The 17,778-nt window shown below is 39.5% G+C and overlaps 1 protein-coding gene across 7 annotated transcripts in view; it reads left to right on the top strand.

Moving 5' to 3' along the window:
- Window positions 1–17,778, top strand: part of BDNF (brain derived neurotrophic factor) — a 50,007-nt gene that overhangs the window by 22,979 nt on the left and 9,250 nt on the right. Inside the window, exon 1 of one of the 7 annotated variants that reach the window (XM_084777647.1) lies at window positions 11,227–11,264. The exons of the other annotated variants lie outside the window; for them this stretch is intronic. The gene's annotated coding sequence lies outside the window, so the exon portion shown is untranslated. Of the gene's footprint in view, window positions 1–11,226; window positions 11,265–17,778 lie in introns of those variants that run through there. 7 annotated transcript variants of the gene reach the window in all.

Below are 17,778 nucleotides of genomic sequence, written 5' to 3'. Positions count from 1 at the left end.
CTCCGTTTCCACTAATTGCAAAATTGCTGCTTAATTGAAGGACTCTCAGCCGCCTAGTGCAGCCATTCAGCCACTGGCAGGCTCTGCGATCTCAAGCTGTGAATTGCATTTTAAAGAGGAATCAGGAGAGAATTTTGCAGAATTCCAAGTTGAAAATGCTGGCTGTTGTTCAGTGGAGGCAGAAGCCATTTGAAGGCTAATCACTTTTAAGTTGCATTATGATAAATTTTCGTTATTAGGATGGATAGCATGCACAGATGGGCGTTAGAAGTGAATGAACAGACATACTGGTTACATTCTGCCTCCATTTATTCTGTCTAGTATGGAGCAATGCTAAGCAATAAATGATGTTGACAAATGAAATCCGTCTGTCACTAGCATGGGGGAATTAACCCTTGAAAATATTAGTAAAGCTTTACTGCTTTTATACTTAGGGATGTGCTTCCTTAAAGTTCCTCCAACTTACATGAGACAGACAGACAGAGAGAGAGAGAGAGAGAGAGAGAGAGAGAGAGAGAATTACAAGTAGTATGGCAAATTTCATTTATGTAAGTCCTCAAGTGCAAATAAAAGCTGTGAGGCACACTCTTGCTGAGGCAAGTCTGACCAAATACAGTGGGTGGCTATGAAGTTGCTCACTGCCCTGAGGTTTCATTTTTTAGAAGGTCAAGGATGGTTGCACTGGGTGAGTGAGGGGGCAGGGTGTAGACTAGGAGAGTGACTGAAGCGGGCGATATAAATTCACAGGCTTCAGTGGCAGGCAAAATAAAGTAAAAGTTCATCCCCAAAGTTCCTAGAGAGGAACAAATGTTATGTACTTTTCCCCAAAGCTTCACTTGAAAGAACTTTTCATTGGTTGTCAGGATGGTAACATCCTGAGTTTGAGAGCTTACAGGACCTTGGAGCTTTTAAATGTGCTTTCATCTTGGGTGCTTTGGTCTCACTGGGGTTTTATGACGACCTTCTGTGTTTTTTGAGATTCCTCTGCATTTTCGAAGGAAGGAAAGCAGGCAGAGGAGGATATATTAATTTCAATATAACCAGAAAAAATTTTAAATTTTCATGATTTAAAAAAAAAAATTAGCTGTACTTCAGATTGTTTTTTTTAAAACCTAAAACAGCAGTCTGTGGTTTGTTTGTTTGTTTTTAATTTCAGCTAGTCTATATGAAATTTCATAAATATGTAATAGAAAATCAGAAAAAAAGTTTTCAAATTAATTTACGGAATTCGTCAAACACTGAAATCACAGTGGCTACTAAAGACTTACCCCAGCCTTACCAGTAAGTCAGCTTATTATCACACAAACCACTTTCCAGGCCACTTTCCCCTTCTGCAGCTTGGGGAGCATGTGTGCGAGGAAGGCCAAGGAGAAGGGAGGGAAGGGCAACACTTATCACTGCAGGTGGATTTTAAGGTAAGCAACTCCACAAGTCAACTTATACACTAAGTCTTTTAAGACTCTTAAAATTGGGTGCCAAGGATCAAGGCCCTCCCTCTCTCTGTCATTTATTGTTTTCAAGGGGTTTGCGCTGTAGCTTTAAATCCAAAGGTTTTGATTTTACACTGCTGCCACAGGCAGTTCACTCTACTTTCTGAGGTATAATAACACCAAATAAATGAAGTAGAAAGATCTCAAGGAATGTCTTTTTGTCTCTGATCTAACTTTAACCCTAATGATTTGCGAAGATTTAAGAATAAAATAGGGGATACTGGGTGGGGCGGGAGTTTTAGACAGCACTCTGCCCACTGCACACCACTCCCCTCAAAAGAGGAAAATACAAGAAGTAGAAAGAGATGATAAAGATAATCGTAACCTAGGAATAAATAGCACCAAAAAGTGATGAAAATAGGAACCAGTAATTGTAAGCCTACTTAAACTTCTCTCCAGTGATAAAACTTGGTTTAGTTGGTGTACCTCTGCATGATCCCGCATCAGCATCCAGGTCAGTGTTAACTAGTTAGTCCTGATTAGAGGCACATTGGAGAGAACTGTTAAAGGAACAGACAGATTCATTGGTGGTTGTCTGAGTTTCTGCATTGTTAAATGTAGTTGGTGAAAGGACTTAGTGGTTTTAGGTGGAAATGTTTATTTATGTTGCTGGCAAGGAGGCAGAAACTGGAGGAAATGTTTAATACTCATTTTTCCCCAGTACCTATTGTAAAAGTCATTTAGTCAACTTAGTTCTAAAACTTCTCGTGCATACTTTCCTTTACTCATGAAATTATGTTTAGAAACTTTGACACCTTAAAGCTGATCGGAGTGGAAACTTTTACTGGTGGCATTATTTTTTTTAATGTCTTCCAGTGTTAGGGTGTGAGCAGAGCAGAGAAGCTGGTTCCTGTTTATTTCAGGTACTGAACATCGTATGTGTTAAGTGTGTGCAAGTGTCTGGGAAGAAAGAACGAATGGCATTGCAACCCAAAAAAGTAATTGTCCTCTACATGCTTTGTGTCATCTGTAGGAGAATCAGAAAAACATTCTTATTCAGGAAAAAGAAGAAAGAAAGACAGGCAGAATAAGAGAGGAGCAAGCAAGCAAGCAAGCAAGCGCATGTACATACCTCAGGTCCCAGCCCCCACCCCCCAGGAGAGAGAGGAGGACACATGAACGTAGCAGGGAAGCGCCTTCAGTAGGTCTTGCCACCTGGCATTGAGTCTAATCAGTCTTGGATTTAGAGTTTCTGCCTCAGCGATTACATTTTCTGTGGACTCCTTTGCCTTTGAAACCTGAAACTAGGCCCAAATTGAAACAAGTTTGTCTATGTTTTCACATGTGCACTTGTTTCTTGGATGTGTCTTTTTTTAAAACACAGACTACTTTCTCTTACGTTACATGGAAATCTAAAGGTCGAGAAATCTACAGTCACGATGCTGGCGGGAGATGCTTGGCAGAGTCCCAGGCCACATTCCTAGACCAAAGACTCCAAGGTGTTCTCTCTTATGCAACATTGGGAAAGTACACCCAGCGCGAAATGTTGGCTGATAACGTGTCTGAAGGCACAGACGATATGCTTATCACATCAAAACATAAAGCCAACAGGCACCGTAGACATTCTGCTGCAAGATAAAAGTTGGATCATATATATTTATTTAATGTAAAATACTGTAACTAATGCGTGTGCGTTGTGTGCATGTAAAATATGTTTATGTGTGTGTGTGTGTGCCTGTGTGGATGCATCTGCACATGTTTGCCTATAGAGACCAGAGGAAAACTTTAGTGTCATTCCTTAGGGATGTCATCTGCCTTGCTATCAGAGACAGGGTGTCTCCTTGACCTGGAGGACATCAAGCACACTACAATTGCTGGCCAATGAACTCCAGTTGTCCCATGTGTCCACTACCCTAGTGCTGGGATTACAAGTAGATGCCAATGCACTTCTTGTGTGGGGTCTGAGGACAGAACTTTGACCCCTTGTGATTTTGAGGCAAGTGCTTTATGACTGAGCTATCCATTCAACCTCAACTGCACCACTCCTGGAGATTCCCTGATTACTTTGCTCCAGAAACCTCCCCTAGGAAAGTGAATTGCTTTCAATCTGCAGCCAGTAGGTAGAGAGTTCCATATCAGGGTCATCCTGGAATCTTGTCTCTTGTCTATGTTGTATCATTCTCTCAAAATGTTTCTGTGCCAATTTCTTGTGCAGACAATTGCATCTGCCTCGTGGTTAGAGTATGCAGAAAACTGTAGCCTCAAAAGTAGATTTTGTTTAAAACATGCAAAGCTTCCCACTGTAGAACTTTAGAAATCACTGTTTTTAATGGAAGAAAAGCAATAATTAAATATTTATTCATCATTAAAATGCACCATAATTAGCATTACTATTTATTTCAAAATGTTCTCCCTGCATTTACTGAATATTTTATTTTATTTTATTTTTGTCCTTCCTATTTTCCACTAAAGATTAAACTCAAATTCCTGTGCATGCTAAGTAAATGTTCCCTCTAGGTCACACATCCAACCTATGATTTCCTTATAGTGTGATAATATTGATTACTTAAGACTCTCTGGTTGTTCTTTACATTGAATATCTTATAAAGCATAGGAGCAGATCCTCCTTGTCTCTGGCCAAGCAGTATGAAGAATTGCCTTGGTTCAGTGCCCTGGGCAGGTGCTGGCATCAGGACAGAAGTTCATCTGCTCCTGACTGGTTTGTTGTTGTCACTACAATTCTAACATGGTTCCACCGGTTGTAGTTCAATGTAGGGAGGACTGCGTGCATCGATAACAGTCGTGTCCTAATTTGTAGTTACGTATACAACGAAAAGAATCAGTTTTTTGTCGTTCCATTTTATCTTACAATTAACCTTCCAAAAAGATAGGACAGACATGCATTCCTATATAACAGAAGAAGAAACTGAATCCCAGAGAAGCTAAGTAATATTATTATGCAGCACGCAAGTGTACAGAACCAGAGCATTGGCCATGATGCAATGATTTCTCCAAACTCTGGTTCATGATATTCAAGTGAGACGCCATACAATGCATTATAATAGGCTGCTACTCATTATCACCCTAGCCTAGGACCTACCATGCTCCCTATTCAGAGAAGCACCCTTACCATTCAGGGAAGAAAGTGGTGCAGGGGGGGAGTTATTCATTATACGGAGATTTTAATTCTATTGATTAACTTTGTCATGTGACAATCTGTTTATGATGTGTTTTGATTAGTTTCTTCCCTACATGCTTTCTTATGTCCTTCCCATCCCTATCACAGCCCCCACCTCCTCACTGTAACGCCAGTGGGCACACAGGTGACCCTGGTTAAATTCAGTGGGTCACAAAAGCAAACCACAATTCATGAATCTAGGAAGAAGCATGTACTCTAAGGGATATTTCAGTGCATTTTATCTTAGTTTTTGGTAGACAAGAGAAAAAAAAACAGGAAAATAGATATAGGATTCAGAGCACATATTTCATAAAGCTGTAGGTGAGGGTAAGCGAACTATTGAACGTAGAAGTGAAATGGAACGTAAGGGACGCTGATTCCCAAACCAGGTGACCATCATAAATGCCTTCCCAATTTTTAAAAATATATATGCAAGATCTTAGCATCTGAGACCAACCCTGGGAATGTGCTATGCTTGGTAATTTGCAGTTGTCTCAAGCGTAGAAAAACATTTGAGAGCTAGAAGTCACATACATGGAATAGCCTGTGATTTACAGGGACTTATCATTCACTTCACTGCCCAAACACAGATTAGAACATGGCTACAAGAGATTGGCAACTCTCCAAATAATCAGATATTTAGAGTCTCTGAACGGGTGGCCGAGTAAATATTGTTCTGACTTGGAAGGACTTTTCTATCAGAGACTTCCAAAGAAGAGCGTAAGACCAAAGTCTATATTCCCGAATTCAAGGGTGGAGTCGATCTACCATCTACTAAGCCTGTGATCCCAGGCAGTCACTTACTCTGTGCCTCAACCTCTTGACATGGTAGTGGGGTATTAAATGTGTTAATACATGTAAAGTCTAGACCAGCACTTGCTGTTATTACTGTGCTATATTTTTATCACTTCCCAATTACCAAAAGAAGACATTTTAGTACCTTATCATCACAACAGTAAAATGCTTCACTGGCACACTTCACATCTAAATGTGCTTTACTTTATGGCAAAAGCAACAAGATCAGAAATATATTCTGCTACAATTCTGAGACTAATTTATTTATTACTTTCTTGACATACAATTATACCAGTTCTTCAAAGACACATCAGGAGTTCTGTTTCCACTAAAAATATTCCTGCCCATGATAAACCTCCCCTGTCTGACTTGTTTTCTGCATCTCAGAGCACAATGATTAATTGTATAACCATTAAATCATTGTGTATCATGTCTGTGTCAGATTAGATGTTAGGAGCTTTGGAGGTGATGCCTAGTCTGAAAACATGATTTAGAACATTTTAGGGCAGTCCATTCTCTTCATATCACAGAAATATTTCTGAAATAGAACTCGCATGAGGTAGCCCAATACTAGTAACTTTCCTGGATCTAATGATTAAACTTCATTCCACCCTCATTCTTGCTTGTTGATCTTGAGAAAGTTGTGTAAGTTCTGAGGTCTACAAATATGTTTAGGAAATCATTTGCCCATCCTATGTTGCTCAAGAGGGCGAGCTTCAAGCAAGCACTGTCTGAGGAAGAATATCCCTGCCATACCATCATCCGTATCACTTTAATATTACTGACAGGCCCCACTAAAGTCCATCTTCTAAGTTGTGTTGCGTGTGCAGGTCCCTTGTCTCATTAATGGGAGGTCCACAAGTACGTTGTGTGAGTGAGTCAGCTTAGACACAGCTGGAAGCAAGAACCAGGAACTTCACAAAGGGTCCCTCCCTAATCAAAATAGAATGGAAGGCTCTATTTGCTTTTACTGGGTTCCAAGTAGCTGGTTTCCTGCCCCAGCATCTGGATGTTGGTATGAAGTTAGAGCACTGCCAGTGAACCCCAGGTTACAGCACCAACATGTGGTTATTTCCAGCCTTTTGGAATGTTTCGCTCTAGGAAGGTGAGGAAAACAATGCTTAGATTTCTGTGATTAGCTGAACATTATGGGACAGCTTTGACCATCCGTTTAATGGTAAATCTGCTTTCCAGATGACTGTACATATGGAGAGGAGAAGTGGTTTTTGGAAAAGAGGTGCTTTTTTTTTTTTTAAGAAATGGTTTTTCATTCGGTCTCTAATATGGGGTAAACGGTTCTCTGGGGAACATTTTCAGAAATGTTTGAAGTTTCCATCTGATTTTGGAAGTAAGTTGGAAGCCACCTGTGTGAAGTGGGCACTTGCTCCAACAACTCTGCTGTTCACAGAGTAAGGGCCATCCTACCGAGTCCTTCATTCAGCATAGATCTCGTGTTTATATTCAAGTTTGTGTCCTTAGAGCTTCTTCTACAGCTGCCTTCCCAGTCCCCCTGCTAGACTTTACAGAATTCAAAATACTAAGGGTAACCACATATGGAGTCCTTTAGCCACACATCTTCCTCTTAAAGTCTCTCTGTGTCAGCTTGTTCTTGTTTTCTGTTTGTGTTCCGGAAGCTTACTTACTTAGTCACTGTTTCAGTGTCTTAGATAGTTTGGAAGACAGGTTGTACTCCCCTCCTCTATTTGCCCTGTGGTGACCTCTCAGTTTTCTTCTGTGTGTTGTAACTGTTGCTTTAGAGTTGCCCTTGAAGTTTACAAGTCCCCAGCCCATATACCAGTTCTTTTTTTTTTTTAAATGGTGCACAGAATCCAGAAGAGTTAGTACTCTCAGTATAAAGCAGAGTTATGGTACAGCCTCTTAAATTAACCTACCTATGAGTTTGTTCAGTTTGCTGGTTAAAAAAGAAAGTCAAATGGCTATTTAATGGAGTTAACTTTCTATGAAATGCAAGAAGAAAGACCAGACTTCATGTCTCCACTTCCCAGGTTCCATCCCTGACCTTGAATTAATTTCTTCAGGGAAATGTACCAAAAGATGGAAAAGAAAACTCAGACCACAGCAGTTGAAGATATTGATCTTAACAAATAAAACCCCTAGGCTAAATGTTTTTGTTTTTAACTTTCTGCTTGGTGAGTTAATTAGTTACTTAGTTAATGTTTTGAGGCAGAGCTCTGTGGAGTATAGGCTGAACTTGAACTCACTTTGTACTCAGGTTGGCCTTGAATTTTTATTCTTCCTGCCTCTGCCTTCCAAGCACAGAGCTTACCAGCATGTACCATCCTGGCCTGGAGTTAATTTAAAAATTTGTAGTTAATTTATTTACATAATGTAAATATCAAACTAGTATTAAAAAGCAGTTCATACAGAGAAGTCTGCCTCCACTTGCACCTCCTACCCTACACACACCACCTGTATTTGTTTTAAAACCATTATTGTCTGCTCTCTAGAAATATAAGTACACGTGACTGTGCTTGTCCAACCACTCACTTCTAAAGGAAAGATGGCACACTGTTCTGCACTGTGATTTCAGTCAGTTAGCAAAGTATCTCAGAGACCTTTCCATGGCAGCTTACAGGGGAAAGAGCGTGTTCTTCATGGCTCCCTGAATTTGACTTTAAGGCGTATGGGCTTGTTCTAATATGCCACTTATTATAAGTAATGACCCTATATGTAGAATATATGGGCTACCATGCATGTGTGTATATGCATATATGCACTTGTCTGTACATTTGTCTCAGCAGTGGAATTGCTGTACTGTAGGAAAGCTCACTTACGATTTGGATAGTTATTCCCTAACCCAGGCCGCAACAGTCTGTACTCCCACCAACTGGATGAGAATACCCTATCTCTCCACGGAGTTACCTAAAATGTGCCATGGTGAGATGAGAAATGGAGAGAAACTTCTAAGTGAATACTCAGCCTTTTATTTTGTCCCTGACTTTCAGTGGGACTATGACACAGTGGAGATAATGTCTCACTGTGGGCATGGGCTTATGCCAACTCCAGTGACACACATAGAATAGGCCCATGTTGCCACTTGTAGAACTCCCTGTAATGGAAATGTAGGCATACTGTCACTATTTACCTAACTAGCAAGGTTGGTTCTGAAGAGCTCTAGTGTTTACTGGAACAGAAAAGAAAAATTTTCCACCATGATGCTCTGTGTGCCAGGCTTTCAGTGCTCTCTTTTCCTTACACCAACCTCGTTTCCAGGACAGAATTCAAAATATACACTTCAGGGCACAGAGAAGTCTTGCTTAGAGCATTCACACTCAAGGGATGCTCTTTTGAAGAATAATTCTGTGCTTCCTCCAAGGCTTATAATTAAATAATTAGTATCTTATACAAGAAATTAAAATTCCAGAGCAGTCTAAAAACTGAACTGTGGTTCATTGTCAGTACACTTCGTCCTTGGTGTTGCCAGGCAGCCTCCTGCATTATGCAAATAGGGAATCATATGAAAGCAGCATAACCTATGACTAGGTAACATCTACACATTGTGAATGGCCTGTATTGCAGGGCATCCTCCCGTAACTCTTTCAGTTCTCATTAGATTGACTCTTGGTCTCATTTTTTCTCTAAGGATAGTGTGCCTTATTTAGAGAAACACTATTCCATCAGTTCCACTGCCTAGGAGAATGTGGCAAATGGAGCATGGCAGAGTGGCTATTCAATTCAACTAGGCATTTGTGTATTTATGTGCTTACTCATTTGTGTGCATGTGAAAGAGGTTTTGCTCTAGCTCTGGCTGGCCTGGAACTCAGTAGGCAGTCCAAATTGACTTTGAACTTGTGGCAATTCTTCTGCCTCTGCCTGCTCACTGCTTGGATTCCAGGTGAGCCACCATGCCTGGCCAAACAAGATTTGCTAAAATAGAATTTTGACAGGGCTATGTTAAAGGGGTAAATTCACTTTCTTACCCTCCATGGAGCGGTTGACTTTGGGTAGTTGCAATGATAAGTGTGTCTGGTCTACATAAGAGACCATCCCTGGGTCTATAAGTGGACTTCCAAATGCTAGCTGATGCACAGGGACGGAGACCCACTTGGTTTTGTTAATGACTGCAAAGGCTTTCACAACAGGCATTTCCAGTTTCCTTCTCAGGCTCCTTGAAGCTGCTTCTCCCAAAGTCTCCTCTCTCCCAAGGGCTGATGATAGCCAGGAGCAAGATGTTCTATTTGTGATCTAACTCAACACACACATTTAGGGTACCAACCACCCCACCCCTCACCCCCAGCCCAGCTCCAGAGTGCTGCTTTTCCAGGCTGGACTTTGTGGTTTTTACTACTTCTTGAGAATACATTTGAGATTGTCTTAGCCCTATCTTAGCCACCCCCCAAGCTACAATCTTAAAAAGTCAGACAAAGGTCACAAATAAGGTGGCGTATAGTATTAGACATCCAGACACAGGTTTTACAAAGATGTTATGTTACGGATATATTTTTTAAAGGCACTTAATACTTGGGTCTTTATTGAAATAATATTACTCCCGCAATTAACAGAGAAGCATGTGGTTGGGGTGTTCACTGTCTATAAAGTACATGGTTCTGTTCCAAAGTCCCAGAGTTCCCAGGGAAAAATGTCTCATACATCCAATGAAATACCTTCATGCATAAATTTGACCCTTAGGCCTGTTAAATATGTATGTATGATTGATAAGTTAAGGGAATAAGCCATGTTAGGGACAGGGTAGTGGCAAAGAAACTTTCGTGTTATATTCAAACTCCATGGAATTAGACTTTAAACACACCATGTATCAGAAACTCTCATGTAGGATGTTGCTGAAGTAAAGTACAATATGGAATACAGAGACTACAGAATGTTTTCACTATGCAGACTTTCAAAGACACCATATTCACATCTGAATCTACACAGAAGAGATAAATTCTATCTCCATCATGTTGGGCATAGGCAAATTTGATGGATCTTTCTGTATCTCAGATACCATAGTAGCAAACTGTGGTTCATTTGATTATATGGCTCATAGTTAATGAGAGTTAACCATCCAGTAGTTATTTTTAATTCCAAAATCCTATTAGTAATCCTTAGTACTTATACAGCTGCCCAGAGCATCTTCTCATGTCCATCCTCCATCCATATGACTGCTACCAATGATGCTTTTTCATTTACAGATAATAGGTAGAAAGGTAGTTTCAATCCCACTACTTGGGTAAAATATATTGATGTGATTGTCATGTCACTGACTCAAACTTACATTGATGAAAAGATGGAAAGATGAAGCTCTCACTGCCCTGCTATTCATGTCACTACAGGTCTTACTACTTCCATACCAATGTGTAAGTGGTGTTGGCATTTTCTAACCAGCCATATAGATCATTTGTTTTCTGATACGTTACTATTTTCCTTATGTTCTTTAGTGGTTCAAAGCACAGTATTTTGAATGTGGTTCACATGGATCATTATGCACAGTGCCCAGAAATTTCCTTACAGTAACACTTAGAAGAGTTGAGAGCTGGAGTAAGGCAGTGGGCAGGGAAACATATTTTATTTTTCCTCCCACATTAAGCTGCAAATAATGAGCACTTTCCTGTGCGTTGCAGTAAGCAATTAAAAGAAATTATAGAGTTGGATGCAAGCATAACCCGAAGGACAACTGGATGTGTGGAACCACCAGTTTTCTCCATGTGTGCAGGCTAATCCTTGTTAATACTCAGAACGTTGAGTTTCTACAGAATGGGTTGCATGTCCGTACATGCTTTGGCATCTACCCATACACTTTTGCGTGGTATGACTGTGCATCCCTGGAGGAAGGCTGTGGTGTGTGCTTCTGTGCCTCAGTGGAGTAGAACAAACTAGATGCTGAAAATGGTGTCATAAAGGTGAGCAACAAAGAACTAGTAACCTTCTCTTTCTAATGTAATCTTTCCTCCAGTATACTGTGATGGTAATTTGAAAAGGAAGGTTGTTCTTCTGTTGCCAGGAGCAACTTATCTTCTCAGTATCTTCCTCCACATATATTTTTTAACCTCATTTTTTAAAGTTTGGCATTCTATGTCTTCAGAAGATAGGGTCTAACCCAGAATGGTCCCTTGTTAGGAGAAAACATAGCCATCTTTCTGAAGGGATGATGTTCAAGCCTACACGTTTGGTGCTAAAATGGGTTTAAATGTATACAAATATTCTTTCCACATTGGAAATTGTGCTAATAGCCACAGGAATATATTGGCTATGGACGATTTCTGTAGCATCGTCTCTCAAAAAGCCGACAAGGGCATGTTTTTAATCACAGCTCTGGGCTCCATTAGGTGTGTGGCTGTGTGGCAGTGGTTTCTGGTAAGGTGTTGGCTTTCAGCAGTAAGAATTCTGATAACACATAATGGCAGGAAGATAGGGATATCCAACAGTACTCTATAAACAGAATTTGATTAAAGTAGCTAATTGTTAAAAAAAAAAAAAAAAGAATTTGAAGTAAGACAGACTGCTTTCACTTCCTTTTTTTGTCTCTCTTGTTTTGAATTTCGATGGTTCTGGAATGTTTCCAATTGACATATAACAGCAAACAACACTGCTTAAAAGGGGATTCCCTTCATCCTCTGATCTAAGAGTTATCACACATCCTCCCTTTAGGGACAAAGAATGCAAGTGCATCCATCTTGCATTCTGCTTTTGGTGCACAGCACACTTATTGGAGGGAAGAAGACAGTGCTTGGCTTTCACACTGTCCTCTGCCTGTGTGCTTGCACATAATATGGAAAAGGCAGTCTTTTAGTGTGCTGCTATCTGTGCCTTTCAACCTGTGGTTCAAGGTAGAACTCCATAGTATCTGAGATGCCAGCTGAGAATGTGAGACAGTGCATGTCAGCCCCATAAATCTGCACACAGTTTGCTTCACTGGCAGGGTTCCCAGTGCAGGGCATCTTCATGTGGACTGATGAACCTGGTGAGTTCTTGGTGTTTGGAATCTAGCAATCCTCACAATCTTTTGTCAGGAGTTCAACAGTCGACCGGTCTCCAGTCTGCTCACAAAATTGTTTCGACAACTCCCTCATATTTTTGGTCAATTCCAAAAATTGTAAGCATTTCTTTCATTTTTAACTTTAAAGAAAACATTTAAGGTACTTGTCTTGAAGCAACTGATTTCAAATATAAATTGTGCTACCTACTGGACATTTGTTGTAGTGTCCAGCCTAAGTTGGAGGAAGGACTCTGATCCTTGATACACACACACACACACACACACACACACACACACACACACTCACTTTATATATAAATATATATACTATATATATATACTATTTATAATATGGTTTTGTTGCCAGCACTGTGTTAGTGAGGCCTTAATCATATTTTGAATTTTGTGGTGCATGAAATGTACACATGGTAGGAAAGAGTAGGAGAACTGTTGGCTTCTGGACCAACTCTAAAATAAGAAATCTGCCTGAGTGGGTAAGTTCTCTCCACTTCTGACTCTTCCTTTACCACTTCAGAACACAAAGGACCAGAGACATCTGGCTGAAAGCAATTTGACATCTGGCTGAGTGCTTGGAAATCTACTCTCAGATCTAGTTAGCCGTGTCATCTCCAGTATGATTCTCGTTGAGTGGGTGGTATCAGCCTGTGTGAACTGATTAGGAGAGCTAAATGTGTTTGCATTTGCCTCATACCACTGGGGGGAAATTAGTAATTGAACAGCAGTCCAGATTTATATCAGTGGTACCCTATGAATGCTCATTTAACGATTCACATTTATTAGGTATTCTATAGTCTATGGTATGGACAGAGTAGAAAATCCAGCTGGCAAAAAGAGAGCCAAGGTTTTCCTTCAGGAGGAGAAAGGGAAAGCTTCCATGTTGCATTTCTTATGAGCTTCTTGGTGATGCCTATGCAGCTTGGTCATTGAGCACACTTTGAGAAAACAGGCTCATTTAGTTGGAGTAGATACCTCCATATCTTAAAACTCTAATTTAAGATGCCACAAATTTCTTATTTTGTTGGAACATTTTTCTTAACAAGTTTTTATTATTACTATATTATTGTTCCAATGTGCAATGTGTGTGTGCTTAACTTCCAATTTACAAATGTGAATGTGGGTACATGGGCATCACAGTGTCACAGAACAGCCCTGAGTGATGGGCCTTACCTTCTACCTTGTTTTGAGATGAGATCTCATCACTATTGTATATACCAGGCTAGCTGGCTCAGAAACTTACGGCTGGTGGGAGTGGGTGGTGGGTAGGGGTGATTCTTGTTTCTGCCTGTCATCTCCCTGTAGGAGATGCTAAAATTACCAATGCTCATATAGTGCACATGTCTTTTACATGGGTTTTGAAGAGTCAGACTCAGAGCCTCCTGTTTGTGCAACAATTGTTTTATTAACTCGGTCATTTCCTCAGCCCCTTACTGACATTTTGAATTGCATTAATAAGCAATTAAAAATGTTCATTGAAAATGTTACCTGATGTTTGAGACTTTAGGCTGCATAAAATTAATTTCAACCTTAAATTTTTTCTGTACATTCAAAAGTATATATTTAAGTGCAGTTTAGTTGTAAGTTTAGTTTAGAAGTGTTCATCACTTCCAAAGCTATCATTTTCTTCCATAAAAATCCCACCTATAGGGTTATAGAGATGGCTCAGCCATTGAGAGCACTATATGCTTTTCCAGAGAACCAGGGTTCAATTTCCAGCACCCCAGTGGCTCACAACCTTGGAACTTCCCAGTTCTAAGAGAATTGGATGCCCTGTTTTGACCTCTGTGGGTACCAGACATGCACTGGTTGACAGGCATACATGCAAAACAAACACATATAGATAAAATAAAATGAGGTAATTTTAAAAATTCCACCCATGTAATTGATGACCATCTGTCACTACACATGATGTTTATATGATAAGGTAATAGGTTGTGTAATACAGAGTGAGTTGATAAAACTTAATCATATTAATTGAAATGAATAATGTTTGTCTACCACATATGAGATTCTGGCAAATAATGCATTGTTAAATCTAACTTTGGTGAATGGGAACAAATCTTTTATGGACTTCTGAAGAAACTAAAATCCTACTTTGAAAAGATTTTACTTCTTGATTGTCAGCTGCCAGTTGGGTCTTATCATTAAAAATAGCTGCTCTGCAGGATACTTAGAAATGCATGTTTGATATGTAAGCATGTTAGGAGTGCCTGGTGCTGAGGCTTGTTAGCTAGAGTTATGTGCTGTTTAGGTAAAGGAGAAGGGCAGGGATGAACAGGTCTTTCTAGGGGACTATAGCATCCAGGGACCTCCACTGGTCAAGAGGAACAAGAGGTTGCCTGAGACACTGTTAGTGGCAGCCCTTGGGACCTCTGGAAAGGTGGCCACTGTGCCTCAGGTCAGGATGTCAAGGTAGAGAGTTCTCTACCCAGATCTTTGTATAAGATTATTTTTTATTCCTTTTTCCCAAATCCAACAGATCATTTCAGTTGATACTAAGACTTATGGTTCATACTTTAACCAAACCTTCCCCCAAATAATGTGGTAATGGCGCCAACATAAAAACTACTGACTCGTTCAGTAGCTAGAGAATCTGGTTGACATAATGTACTCTACAACTCACTCTGGGTAAGGAATCCTGGGGGAAGGGTCAGTCTCTGTCCTATGGAACAGATGGTCTCATTTTGCATCAAAAGAAAGGTAAGTCTCCTACTAATAGAAAAAAATCATTGTTTATATTTTGTTTATGTCAGGGGAAGGGAGTAAAATAAAATAACAGAAGACTGGTATTCTATCAAAGATATGTGTAAATTTGTCTGTCAAATTCATGATTCAGAAAAAAATACACATTTTTCTTATGGTACTAACCTATACTTATTGCTACAGACTCATCAAATTTTTCAGTTATTTTAGTATCATTAAATAAGGTGTCACTTATTGCCATGCAAAAACCAGGGGTTAGTATACTCTGATATCAAAGACTATATTTTATAGAAAATTATATTAGGGCTTTCAGAGAGACAGAACCAATGTAGATATAGGTGTTTGAACACAGACATATTACAGAAGTTAGCATTTATGTTTCTGAAGGGAAAGAGGCACCATAAGTGGTTTTCCGCAAGCTGTAGTCCCTGTTGCGCTGTAGCATGGCTTGGTCCATGTCTGAAGGCCCGAGAGCCTGAGGATACACTCATACAAGTCCAAAGAGCTGGTAGGTCTGATGTCTAGCATCAGAATTTGTATTTATATGACCATGAATCTTGGAAATGAAGAGTATAAAACAGTTGTCAGGAGGAAAGTGATTCAATTGCCCTTCCTCTCTTGTTGTTCTATCTGAGCACCAACCAATGATATGGATCATGTCCACCCACAACTGAGGACAGGCTTTCCCACTACATCCACCAATATTCTGACAGTTTCTTCTGGAAACACAATCACACCCCCAAGCAACATTATTCAATCAAATTAATACCTAAATTTAACTCTTACTCAAGTGTATTTGAACATCTTGAGCCCAAATAGTTTAAACATTACATTTTGAAGGTATTTCTAAAAGTTTTGAAACACTTGCATTATTTGATAGTGTTTTCAAAAATCACTTATTAGCTTCAGTAAAGTGGACATACAGCTAAGGAGGTGAATATCTGTAATGAACACTATATTTTCCATTTTAATTATGAATCTCAACTTTAATTATTTTCTTTGAGGAATGTGTGAGTGTCTTCAATGTTGTCTTATTTTTTATTTGGTTATTCTTGATTTGGCAATACATGAGAAAATAACATGGAAATGATGTAGATATGGATGAAACAAACTAGTACCTTTATTGTAAGGCTAAACTTCTTCTGGAATCTAGGTTCTGAATCTAGGTTCTGACCTTGTTCTATCAAGGGAACCACACTGAGTGGATGAGTTGATTAAAAACTCTGGTCCTCTTTCCTTCAGCACAAAATGGGGATAATTATAGTTACCTGCACCTCTTGGGTCCTATGAGTCTTAATTACTTAATATTTGCAAAGCACTTGGAGATCTTTGAATTAAAAGTGCTGAGCCATAGAACCAAAGTTTAGCACAATTATAATTGGAATGAAAGTTTGTAGTTTCTCCCCATCTCCATCTCTCTGTGTCCCTTTCTCTTGCCAATGGGGACATTCCTGATGGTTGCTTCTTAATGCTGCCTACCTCTGTAACCACTTTCCGTTTGGAAACATATTTCAATAAACAGATTGATGCAGATGCATAATTCTACATGTGCAACTATGTAGTATTTATTTTCAGAGCTCACCATTCAGTAGGAGTACAATTATTGAATTCATTTATTTCTTCTAGTCTGACACTCTTTGAAGTCTTCCGGGTACAGCGTTAAACAGCCCTCTTTGCTCAGAAACTCATTCTGGCTCTTCAGTCATCACCCTTAGAACCTTGTGGAGTTGGGTGATTGGTTTTGTTTGTTACCACCTCCAGTCCACAGCTCTTCTCTTCATATGCGGACGCCAATCCTTCTGTCACCTCTAACCCATTCAACATCCAATCATCATCCAATGCTGTCTTAGTCAGAGAGCTCTGACTTCCATGAAATCTTGACAAAGCATTTCTTTTTTTTTTAATTTGGAAATAGAATCTTTCTTCTTGTAAAAATTTTATTTACTCATTCCCTGGATCATCATGATCATTCTCTCTCCCTCCTTCCCTCCCTCCGTCTCTCTCTCTCTCTCTCTCTCTCTCTCTCTCTCTCTCTCTCTCTCTCTCTCTCTCTCATTACACATTGGTCATACTTCCTTCTTAGACCATGTAAATAGAAAATAGATTCTTCTTCTAACTGAACAAAGAGAAGTAAGGTTGATATATGGATGTGGTAAAAATCAGACGCAAGTTAAATATTTTAATGTTATTTTACAGATTTTCATTGATATGGTTTTAATAGGTTTGTGCCCTGTATCATAGAATTAAACATTGATTGATCTTCCATTAACATTGTTGTTATCCTTGCTAGTTATAGAACTGTCTAAAGTGAGCTACCCTGTCATTAAGCTGTGTTTTCTTTAGTTACATGCTTATATAGAAAAGCCAAAGGGATTAGGAGTAGACAGAGCTCTCACCGCCATTTTCCAGATTTGCCTGTATGGTTATTTGATTCTTCTCAATTTTGACCATGAAAATTTAGTTCTAACATGGCTAACTTAAAAGAAGAAGAAATATTTTGGCTTACACGTAAAATGTTTCACTTCATGCTCAGCTGGCCCACTGCTTCTAGGCCTCTACAAGACAGAAAATCACATAGTCCTTACGTCCTACCTCTCCCCATTGACAATTTAATTAATTAATCCATCAGTGGATATACCATTAATGAGATCAGAGGCCTCATGATCTATTCACTAAAAGCTTCACCTCTACACATAGCTGTGTGAGGACCAAGTCTT

This window comes from Acomys minous (genome assembly GCF_964271855.1).
Source record: "Acomys minous genome assembly, chromosome: 3".
Taxonomy (NCBI): domain Eukaryota; kingdom Metazoa; phylum Chordata; class Mammalia; order Rodentia; family Muridae; genus Acomys; species Acomys minous.
Note: the sequence above shows the minus strand (reverse complement) of the source record. Positions and strands in the feature narration are given on the sequence as shown.